Below are 12,225 nucleotides of genomic sequence, written 5' to 3' on the forward strand. Positions count from 1 at the left end.
GCAGTTCGATTTGCAGTGTCCTGGGCCTATGCAAAGAGCTTTCACTGGGCACACGTGGGAGCTTGAGGGATGAGTTAGAGAGCTGGAGATTTGTAGAAGGAATAAGAGAAACCTTGGAGGGGAGCATCTCAGCCTTTGGGGAGTGATTTGGAAGGATTTTCCAGCGAGCTAGAGGTAGGTCGTATTTCCCAGCACTTGGAGGAGGACGTGGTATTTGGTGGCTGAATTTCGAGGGTCAGAACTAGGCCAAACCTTTTTGGGATTTGTTGGGTTTTGGTTAAGGCTAATTTTTCAGATTTTTCTAAGCACTAGAGGTGGGGTTTCCAACTGTTCCTTTCTAGTAGACAATGAAAATTTATGGGCAGTGCAAAGAATCTTTGGAGCAACAATTGTGTAGCATTTGGGCTATTGTTTCATCACCTAGGTTTTGTCATGCTTTCCATTTAGGAAAGATCTGGTGTACTTCTTCCACACTATTGTACTTGATCCAAGTGAATTGATAAAATGGCTCAACTGGTTCTTACTTATGGAGTTTATATGGGTATTTGCTGATTGTTTCAATTTTTTGATGTTGAATTTGTTTTTGCTTTGCATATCACTGTTTTTCCTAATTAGGAACATTACAGTGTTATCAGAGCCCAGTTCTTGGCTCAGTCGTGAGGGATTTTCCTATGAGTGAGGAGGACCGAAAAAATATTACTTATAGGAGGAAAAGGTATCAGAGCAGGGAGAGGGAGATGGAGATCAGTCCAGACACAGAGGACCGTGGGAAGGAAGTGGTAACAGAAAACATGGGGGAGCCCAAGAGCAGAGAGGAGATTGCCTTTGACAGTCTCTTGAAGGCTCTGAGTGATTTTGAAAAGGGGCAGAAGGATATGTTATATGAGATCAAAATGCAGAACCGGGAGCGAAGCACTCACCGAGAATTTATATTTGGAGAGAATTTGGGAGACTCACAATAGTTCGATCATCTTTCACCCATTGCGCAACCTCCATCCTCTTGTGGACCAACTCGAGCCACACTACCTTATTTCTTACCTTTGGTGCAAGGTGAACCATAAGGATTTGAGGAACAATCACCTATGGGTGAGTGTTTTAGGGAGTGGCAGTCTATGGGAGAAGACTTTAAAGAGGCACTAACTTTTAAAGAATTTTCCAGTTGAAGCATAATGAGAAGGGTAAATACTATGGAGGCCAGGGCACACAGAACTATGAGTTGCAACATACTATTGGGAGGATGTACCTCCCTACATATGATGGCACTACAAAGTGCAAAACTCGGCCTGGGTGGAGAAGTTGGACACTTATTTCCAGCTCAACAGGATGACAGAGGTGGAAGCCATTAAAATGGCTACACTGCACTTGGAGGGGGAGACACACGATTGGTGGTTTCATGGCTTTTCTACTCTGGGGCATGCCAACATGACTTCCTATGAGGATTTCATTAGGAGAGTGGTGGAGCATTTTGATTAGAGGGATCCAAAGGCTTACGTCAGGGAGTTGACCCAACTCAGACAAACATATCATCCAAAGCAGTACATATCATAGTTTCCGAGAGTCTCAGTCATGGTGCTGGATATATGAGATGTTAGGAGGGTGTACACATTTATAAATGGGTTGCTCGAGCCACTGCATGGACTGGTGACGTCATGCAGGCCCTTGTTATAACATAATTTATCACCCTTATATACTTGATGCTTTGAGTCATGGCCTTGGGTAGCCCTTTCCCTTCAGACTTGGTCCAATTACTAAAAAGCATTATTTTAAATTCCATACATGAATTTTCCCTTCAAAAAGAACGTGAACACATTGGTCCAGCTATACCCAACATGCGTATATGATTTAAAATATGAAAAAATATAAAATAACTATTTTATGGGCAGGGTTTACGGGTTACACCAGAAGCCTACCTATAGGAGCCTGTGGCCTAACTTTATCTCAACTGAAAAAATTGTTTTGAGGTGATATAAATACACCTCATGGGGAAGGCCTGAGGGGAGAAAAAGATAGGATATTGACATTATATCCAATTGGTCCCTGATCAAGTCTAATTTATCCCCATGCCGCCTGCACTCCCAGCTATAGGAAAACCTTGTTTCCTCATAGAGATGTCCATCTCCTTTATATGGAATTGATGCATATGCATTTGAAAGGGGATTGTTGAGGCTTGGGCTGGACGGATCCATAGGAAGTTTTCGCTTGGAGCCATGGACAAATTAGGTTGTATTCTTCCACATTCTTTTGCAGTCATCAATAAATAAGCTCTGCCTTGTTCTTGATGTTATGATCTTAATTATTTAATTCATGTTATAATCTAATGATGTATGATTTCCTGTTTTATATTTATATGCTCATATGATCTAACATCTATATCATGAACATGCTTTGAACTACTGCTAGTATATATGATTTTCTTGAATGAGTTGCAGGTTTTGAGGCATTAGAGGAAGCAGAGGGTTTGGACTCTACTGGAATGTCCTTAAACGTAGGACCTTCGGGTACTATCTCTTCTTCCTACTTTAGTAGTTTAAGATTTAGGACTGTCTGTTTGCTTGTTTCTTGTTGGTGTATGCCCTTCGATTTGTTGGGGTTCTCGACCCAGACCCTAGGGTGTATTATCCCCGTAACAGAATTGGCAACTCCACTAGGGAATACATTTGGTATTTCCTAGTTTGGGTTGTTTCTCTCTTGATCTGGGCCTTCTTATTTGGTTTCTTGTTTTTCCAGTATCTTTGACTTGTCTACAATCCGCGCAAAAAGTTCGATCTTTTGGACTAGGCCTAAATTTTTACTTTTTCTTTGTTGACTTTTCTATATGCGAGTTTTACTTTACATAGTCGCGTATACATACGCTTTTGTCCAAAGAAACACATGTGTACGTGTGTTTCCTTGAGAACAGTCGAGTATACACACGGGTCTATCACTACATAATTGCGTATGCTTGGTTTTGAATGAATTTTTCAATGATGAGTCTAGTAAAGGGTTTTGCCTAATTTTTATTACCTCTGTTTAGTCATTGATTGTCTGGGAGAGTCTTTCTTCTTGCATATTTTCAATTTCCTATCTCTCTTTGTGGGAAGACCTAGTCAACCTAGGGTTTGCTTTTTGGTGAAGTGTTGGTTTCTGTGTTTGGGTTCAAGGATTCTCAGTGAAGTTCTTGGCTGTTCTAAGCCTTTGGAATAGGGAATTGGTCTCAATTCACTTATAACCTAGCCTTTACATTGCTTTTCCTTGCTTTCTTAAAAGTCGACATCTTTGGTTTTTTCTTGATTTTTGAGAAAGTCCTTGCAATATTGAAAAGTTTTCTTGATCTTCTTGAAATCTTTCTTGTTTGCTGGAGTTTTTATGTTGCTGTTTAGATCATTTTGTTTGATTTTGTAGCCCTTTTGACTTTAAGTCTTATCATGCTTATGATTCCTGTGGCTTGTGAAGTTCGAGGTTCTTTATGCTTGAATTTGATCTTGAAGCCTTTAGTAGCTTTTGTTTTCTCAAGAACTCTCTGTGTCCTTAAAAAGAAAAAAGATAAAAACATATTTTGTTTCCTTTATTTTTCTTTTTGGTTTTCTTATCATTTAGAGCAAGTGTGAAGTCTTTTCATTAGGTTGAGTTTTCTTGATTTTGGAAAAAGTTTGTGATTGAATTTGTTCTCCCTTTTGTCAAGTTTTGGCCTCTTGATATATTTGAGAAACACATTTTCTTGTCTTAAGATCAATCCTTAGAATCTTGCATTTAACATTTTAGTTTGCATTAGGATACTTGCACTATAAGCATTTTTGGTCTTTTTGTAGATTTTGAGTGTGAGCGTTTGTTTTGAAAAAGAAAAAATATTTTTTGTTTTCATAGTTTGTTCTTAGAACCTTGTCGAAATCTCTATCATTGAAGAAAAAAGAGTTGCATATGCATGTAGGCAAGTTTTCTATTGATTTATTTTTATGTCGATAAAATCATAAAGTTTCACTTCCATTTTACCCCTGACTTAAGAAAATCCATTAAAATCAAGCGCTAAAACTAAAATGAACTAGAATTTTTTGATTTGTCATAGTAACATCAACTAGTCTAGGTCATTTAGGGCCTTGGAATAGGTGTGTGGAGAGTTAACTCTCTAAATACACTCTGGATTTAAACATAGAAGTTAATTAAAAGAGTGAAATCCAGTGTCATGAAGTTGACCGAGAAAGCTCTTCTCTTCTGGGAGTTAAGCATGAGGGCGAGTGAAGGCAGGGAAGAGAGATAACCCCTCTCCTACTTGTTGGATCTCGACCAAAGACTGTTTCACCCGGCTTCCGATATGAACTGGTAACCTTATTTGCATTTCCTAGGGACTACATAGGTGACTATAGTGGGGGAATACCCGTGGTACCTGAGGAAAACGTTGTATCACTCTCATTAGTACTTCTGGAGGGTGCCCTTATGAAGCTCGGGTACTTGCACCGACAAAGGATTTTGATTGGAGATCAACGTAATTGTTTCTGTTACCTTTGCTGGTAGATTTGGGATGTCATTATCCCAAAATATCTTCGGAAGGTCCTTTACTTCGCTTTCTTGTATTTTGGTGTCCATTCCTAATCACTCAGAGTGGAAATATCTGAAAGTTGCTTGATTGATTGTATCTTTAGGGATATTTCAGTGAGTTCTCTTTGCTCCTAGATTGTCATAGATTTATAACTTTTTGAGTCCTTACAAGTTCTCTTAATAATTAAAAGTGGATGATCGACCAATTCGTTGGTTTAGGAGGCTTCATGTTCTCTGACATACGAGTGCCGAGCCTTCTTCTAGAAGGCGTAGGAGAAATTCTGCCAGTGATTTTCAATCAGTAGCAGCGAACGCATCGAAGATTGATCCTCCGCTTTAGGCTATAGTTTCACAGGGTAGACCTAGTGTAAGTTGTGATTTGGAGAGGAATACTCCAGTCATTTCTAGAGTTTTCTTCTAGTCAGAAGATGAAGTTCAGGTTGAAGAGATTCCTATGTCCCCTTTGACTCCTTCACCTCTTCCTCCCAATTATCTAGGCGTTCTATTATATGTTGGGACCCCAAATCACATGCTGGCAAGCCTGGGTTTTTATCACCTTTTCCTTCAATGGCTGCTGCTTGGAGCACAAATCCGGCTACGAGTGCTTCTAGTGAGCATACTCCTCTTTCAATTCAAGGAGGAGGTACTATTGCTATATATACTATCACTCCTAGTACTGCAATATCTGGCTCTACCTCCATTCCATATTCGAGTGGGGCACCCAATATTTTGCTTCCCACACTGGTTCCTTTCCCTTTGGGATGCCTTCTATGCAATTCCCTCAGTTCCTTTAACCATCCCATCTGTTGTTTCCACAACTATCACTTCTATGGCTAGTTGTTCAACCTCTTTCTAGGGTCTTCCTTTTGGAAGTGGTCATATACCTCATTCTAATTATTCTTTGGGATCATTCCCTTTCTCCGCTCGAGGTCAAAGTTATAATCCATTTCAAGGATGGACTAACCCTACTTTTAGTGATTTAGGAATCGAGAATCAGTTTTCTTTCGGTCAACGCGGGAACATGTGTTACTCCTCCGTAAGTACTTTTCAAGGTTATTCTCCCTTCGCCAATGTGTGGAACCCTTACCAACGACTCTCCTCTCCTTTTAATACTTCGATTGGGGGAAATTTTCCTGGTTATGGTAACATTTGAATGGGAGTTGGTTAAACACTTAATTTTTCTGGACCACAACGTTTTCCTTACGGTTCAGTTTCTTCTAAGAACAATCCTTGGAAACTTGGTGCCTCTACAAATCCAGGATATTCTTTTCAAAATGTTGGGAATCCTACTCATAGTGGGTGGAATTCTCAAGCTCCTCCATGCTTACCATTCCTGACAACCCTAAATTTTCTAGATCTCTCAAAATTGTCGAACGATCTGATTCGATATAATCCAACTTGACCTTCGGTTCCCTGTTGGAAATACTCAGGGGGGGGTGAATCAATATTTCTTTTCAATTGTTATTTTTACTAGTTAAATCAATTATATTTAGAACACAATAGGAATAAATGCTTTTATTAATATAATCTTTAAAATAAATCAGGAACAATGTATATAGGGATCTAACCCTTTGCCAAGAACCAACTTGTTCTTTTGTGAGGCTCCAACCTCTAGGGTATCAACCCTATCTTGTCAAGGCACCAACCTTGGATTTAGGAGCACCAACTCCAAGGACACCAATCCTTTCAATTCTGAGGCACTAACCCCAAGGGACCTGACCCTATATTGTTAAAGCACCAACCTTGTATTTATGAGTACAAATTCCAAGGACACCAATCCTTTGAATTCTGAGGCACCAACCCCAAGGGCTTTGACCCTATGTTGTCAAGGCACCAACCTTGTTTCTTCAAGGCTCCAACCTTTAGGGAACCAACCCTCTGGGCTCAAACCCACTGCTATATTTTGTCTAGATATGTTTGATAGTAATTCTATACTCCCAAAATATTCTTCACTGAATTATGTCGATCTACAATTTTACTGTATTCTCCATGCTATATAATCAATGACAACCTTGTCTCATAGAAGGTTTCACCCTTTCTCTTCATTACACCCAAGAAAAATATTCAAGTCACATCATGATGACTAACGCACCATGGTCTTCAATATTCTTTACACAAATTCAATGTATCTTCAACGAAATGTACTAAGCTCTGCACACACACAACTTTTTGTTTAAACCCTCTGTTCTAAGTCATGGTAACTGCTTAAGGAGTATGCTTATCACCATTCTTGCTGTCGCGATATCTTACTTCCCAGAAACAAACTCACAAACACTTCAATTCTAGTGCTGGCTAATGCTCCCTTCGAATGATGTCAGATGAAACTTTATTTTTCCCTTCATAGAACTGTTCTTCAGGTCACGTTATTCACTGGTCCGAGTCTTTCAATGGTTAACCCAATCAAAAAATTCTCTCATCCTTCGACTTCCTTCTTTCCTGTTGGACCTTCGGCTTTGTTCAATCCCACTCGATCTTCGACTTCCTTTGTTCCTTCAAGTTCACAAGTTGTGAAATGTTACTTCTTCTCTCTGTAATTGATGCTCAAATCGCCTACCTCAAGTGAAGTGTTTCAAATTATATATATATATATATATATATATATATGAGTTTTTCCAATAAACGAAATGACACGTTCATTGGTGGAGGGGGCAACTTGTGCATGAGATGGTATATTAAAATATATCGGAGGGCCTTTTTAATATTCAACAAATCATAGACTTGTTATTCACAGAAATTACATAGCAAGATAGAAAAAAACCATACTATGCTGGATAATGGGTGGTCCCACCTGCCATGTCATCACCTTGCCCTCATAATCGAAACCTTCATGAAAATCAGAGGTCTTACAAGTTATGCACATGCTCTGTCTTCCGATATAACATAGTCGATGCCCCTACTTCGATGGAGCATGTTATGAAACCAGCTCAAGAAAAGATAAAAAAGATAGATCAACGCCTTAGAATTCAGCCTCTTTGAGGGGGCAACCTCCTTTATATTACATAAATGAACAATTCTTGGATGATTCAAATGAAAAAACCTACTTTCTATATATAGGAGTCTAAGGAGTCACAATATAACCCAGCCGACCTAACAATAATAATATAAAGCCACAAAAATAACAATAGAGGGATTCTATGGGGCACAATAATAACAATATGGGGATAATAGGGGCACCAAAATATTAATAAGGGATGCAACTACAATAGTAATGGGGTAATCACTAGTATTATAGGGACCCAACATGCCCCTCTCGTTCAAAAAAGTGTTGTCCTCAACGCTTGAGTAGTTCTGGATGCTTCTATATAAAATTCTCATCCTCCCACGTGGAATCTTCAGCGGATAAGTTCTTCCACTTGATAAGATACTCCGGAATTGATCGATTTCGTAGTCGTCGAGTTCTTGTTTATGTGACTGCTTCCGGTTACAATATAGTTTTTCCTTCCTCGTCAAGTTATGGCAATATTGTTTGAACTGGGAGCTTGTCTCCTATAACCTTCTTTAAACATGAAACATGGAAAACTGGGTGCAATCGAGAAGCTGCAGGAAGCTCCAATTTGTATGCCATAGTACCAATCTTTTGCAAAAACTTGTACAGACCATAACACTTTGGTGATAGTTTATTATCCTTCTTAGCTTGCTTGAGGGACATTTGCTTATATGGTTGTAGCCATAGGAATACCCAATCACCTACATCAAAACTTATTTCGCTGTGATGTTGATCTGCCTGTTGTTTCATTCTATTCTGTGCCAATACGAGGTTATCCTTTAAGAGTTGGAGGACTTGTTGTTGATGTTCGATGTGATGTTCCACTACTTGAACCTTAGAATTTTCTCTTAAATATGATGTGATGGATGGTGGCTGATATCCATAAAGTGCCATAAATGGGGTCATTTTTGTTGTTGTATGGAAGGAAGTGTTATACCACCATTCAGCTAGAGGAAACCATTTGATCCATTGGGTCTGTTTATCAGATACAAAGCAACGAAGATATCCTTCCAAACATTTGTTTACTATCTCAGTTTTCCCATTAGATTGAGGATGATAAGATGAGCTATGAGCTAACTGAGTACCAAGACAAGAAAATAATTCTGTCCAAAAATTTCCAGTGAAAATGGGATCTCTGTCACTTACAATAATCTTTTGGTTTCCATGTAGCTTTTGAATTGTTTCCATAAATACAGTAGAAACTGTACTGGCTTTAAATGGATGTGATAATGCACAAAAGTGTGCATACTTGGTAAGTCTGTCAACTACCACCATGATGACACTCTTTCCCTCAGAATTGGGTAAACCTGTGATAAAAATCCATTGAAACCTCCTCCGAACGTTGGCTTGGAATGGATAAAGGTTGTAATAGATCTGATGTCTTAATTGTTTCAACTTTATTTTGTTGGCAAACCAAACATTCTGCCACAAATTTTTGAATATCTGATTTAAGGCCATCCCAAAAATTCCTTCTTAACCCTGTGGTAAGTTTTTAAAAATCCTGAGTGCCCTCAAAAGGGAAAAGTGGGCAATTCCATAAGAATCTTTTGTTTTAGTTGGGAATTCTTACAGAGGTATAAGTGATCTTTGTACCATAAAGAATCATTTTGCCAGCTAAATGTATTAGACGTACTGGAATCTGGTTGTAACTTTCGAATAAGTGCCCACACTTCTTCATCATTCTTCCATTCCTCCCTTTCTTCGTTTATCCATTCTGGCTGGATAATAGAAATGGCGCACAACAATGCTTCCACATTGTCATCCTTTCTTGAGAGTGCATCTGCCACCACATTTTGCTTCCCTTTTTTGTAGAAGATTTCAAAGTCATAACCCAACATCTTTGTGACCCACTTTTGTTGCTCTTCAGAGGATAATCTTTGTTCTAAAAAGTATTTAAGGCTATCATGATCTGTTTTTACCTTGAAGTGTCTTCCCATTAGGTAGGGTCGCCATTTCTTAAGTGCATGGAGTATTGCCAACATTTCCTTCTCATAAATAGCTTTGTGTAAAAATTTTCCCTTGATTGGACGACTTCCAAAAGCAATGGTCTTTCATCTTGCATTAAAACAACACCAATTCCATTCCCTGAAGCATCACATTCCACAATAAAGGTTTTTGTGAAGTCCAATGTAGCTAAGACCGGTGCTTGGCACATTGCCTCTTTAAGATTTTCAAAGGCCTTTGTTGCTTCTGGAGTCCATGAAAATGCATCTTTCTTCAAGAATGTTGTTAGAGGTGATGCTATTCTCCCACAATTCTTAACAAACTTGTGATAATACCCTGTCAACCTGAGAAATCCTCGCAGATGTTCTATGGATGTGGGGATTTTCCATTCCTTAATGGATTTAATTTTACTAGGGTCTACCTTAACTCCTTCATGAGATACAATATGGCCCAGATATTCCACCTCTTGTACTCCAAAGAAACAATTGGATTTTTTGCATATAATTGTTTCTCTACCAATAGTTGCAGCACCCTGTCAACATGTTCAACATGATCCTTCCAAGACTCGCTGTATATTAGTATATCATCAAAAAATACTAACACAATTTTCTAAGGAATGGTTTGAAAATGGAATTCATCAAACCTTGAAATGTTGAAGGTGCATTGGTAAGGCCAAAAGGCATGACCAAAAATTCATAATGACCCTCATAGTTCTAAATGTTGTTTTCAGAATGTCTTCAGTCTTCATTCTGATTTGATGATATCCTGAATGAAGATCGAACTTGGTGAAGTAAATTGATCCATGCAATTCATCTAGTAATTCATCAATGACAAGAATGGGAAACTTATCTTTAATAGTGAGCTTGTTGAGCTCCCTATAATCTGGACACATGCGCCATGATCCATCCTTCTTGTGCACTAATACTACTGGAGCAAAGAAAGAACTTTGACTCGGTTGAATTATACCAACCTGTACGACCTGATTATATCAACCATACGTTCAATTTCACTCTTTTGGGCATAGGGATATCTGTACGACCTGATGTTTGGATGAACACTTCCTGGAATCAGATGAATAGCATGATCACGATCACGAATAGGTGGGAGAACTTTGGGAGTGTCAAATACCTTGGTATGATTGTCCAAGACTTTTTGGAGATCTGGAGAAATAGATGATTCCAATGTCGAAACATCTAGAGAACATAATTGTGCAATTACACCCTTTGTTCCTTTTTTTGAAGCTTTGTCATTCCGTTAGAGCTGATTATCTATCTCGGTTTCCCTGCAATACCCCTTAATTCAACTTCCTTTCCTTCCACAGAAAATTTCATGAAAAGTTCTTGAAAATTAAAAGCTATTGTACCCAAGGATTGTAGCCATTGGACTCCTAGTACAACATCAACACCTCCCATTGGAATGGAAAGCATTGGGCTAGTCAATACATATTCTCCCATTGATAGCTTGATATTATGGCACTTTCCATAGCAATTTATTGTTCCTCCATTTACAACCATCACTTGACACTCTGGTGCTGGATATAAGAAGCAATTCAATTCTTTTACTACCTTACAATGAATAAAATTGTGGGTACTTCCAGAATCAATCAACACTATTACCTTTTTCTTCTTGATTTGTCCTTCTATCTTGATGGTTTGAGGAGTGGTAATTCCCACCAATGCATTACAAGATATGGTCAGATTCATTTCTTCTTTATCTAGGCTTTGTTCCTGGAGTATATCCTCTTCTTTTGACCTTTCTTGCTCCTTTTCTTCTTCCTCTTTGCAATCTATGTAGAATAATTTCTTCTTAGCACACTTATTACCTTTAGTGTATTTGCTATCACAACTGTAACAAAGCCCTTTTACTCTTTTTTCTTCCAATTTTTGTGGTGTCAACCTTATAGGTTGTGGAAGACTAGGGGCAATAACACTTCCATATTTATAGTTGTGAGTGGTATGCTTCCTGGTTTCCATAATTTTGCTTTCCATTTTTCTTGCTAACCTGAATGCCTTCTCTAATGAATCAGGTTCCCAAAGGCGAACACCTAAAGAGTTTGTAATGTACTTTCCCACCTACGGGCGCATATGTATATATGTAAAGACCTTGGCCTATAAAAGGGACCATGTTGGATATTATCTTTTAAAGTCTCTATGAACACGTCAATCCTATTCTCCTTTGGAATATTTTTTACCCTTATGTTCAATTTTTGGAACTCCTCAATGTGCTCCATTATTGAACCCTTTTGTATGAGAGTTATCAATTGGCTAAAAAAAGTGTTTTTTTTGTATCCTCATAATGTGCTGTCAATTCTTCCGTAAAAATTTCCCAAGTGATAATTTGTTTACGAAAGAAAATCCATTGATACCATACAAACTGATTTGGTTCCAAATATAAAGTTGCAATACGTACCTTTTGTGTGTTTTGCACATTATTGAGATCGAAAAATTGCTCCATCTGTAATATCCATGTTGCAGGATCCTTGCCATCAAACTTCCTCATATCGATTTTTGGAATATGGTGAGTCTTCGATCCCACATTAGAGTCTATGAAATCATGATTAACATTTCTTTTGTTCGCATCATGAGTTTCCTTTACTACCTTTTCACCATTAGTAAGTATTTCTTGTAGAAAATTTGTCTTCAAATATGCCATGTCTCTCTTCAAATTTGTCTTCAAATCTATCTTCAAATCATCCATCTTAGCTTCCATGCCCTTTATCTTAGATTCCACACCATTTATCTTAGCTTCTGCTAGCTTTTGTGAGAGTGACATTTGTTGCACTT

This window comes from Pinus tabuliformis, chromosome 2_2 (genome assembly GCF_031772625.1).
Source record: "Pinus tabuliformis cultivar Carrire ecotype Pingquan chromosome 2_2, CPIR1, whole genome shotgun sequence".
Classification (NCBI taxonomy): Eukaryota; Viridiplantae; Streptophyta; class Pinopsida; order Pinales; family Pinaceae; genus Pinus; species Pinus tabuliformis.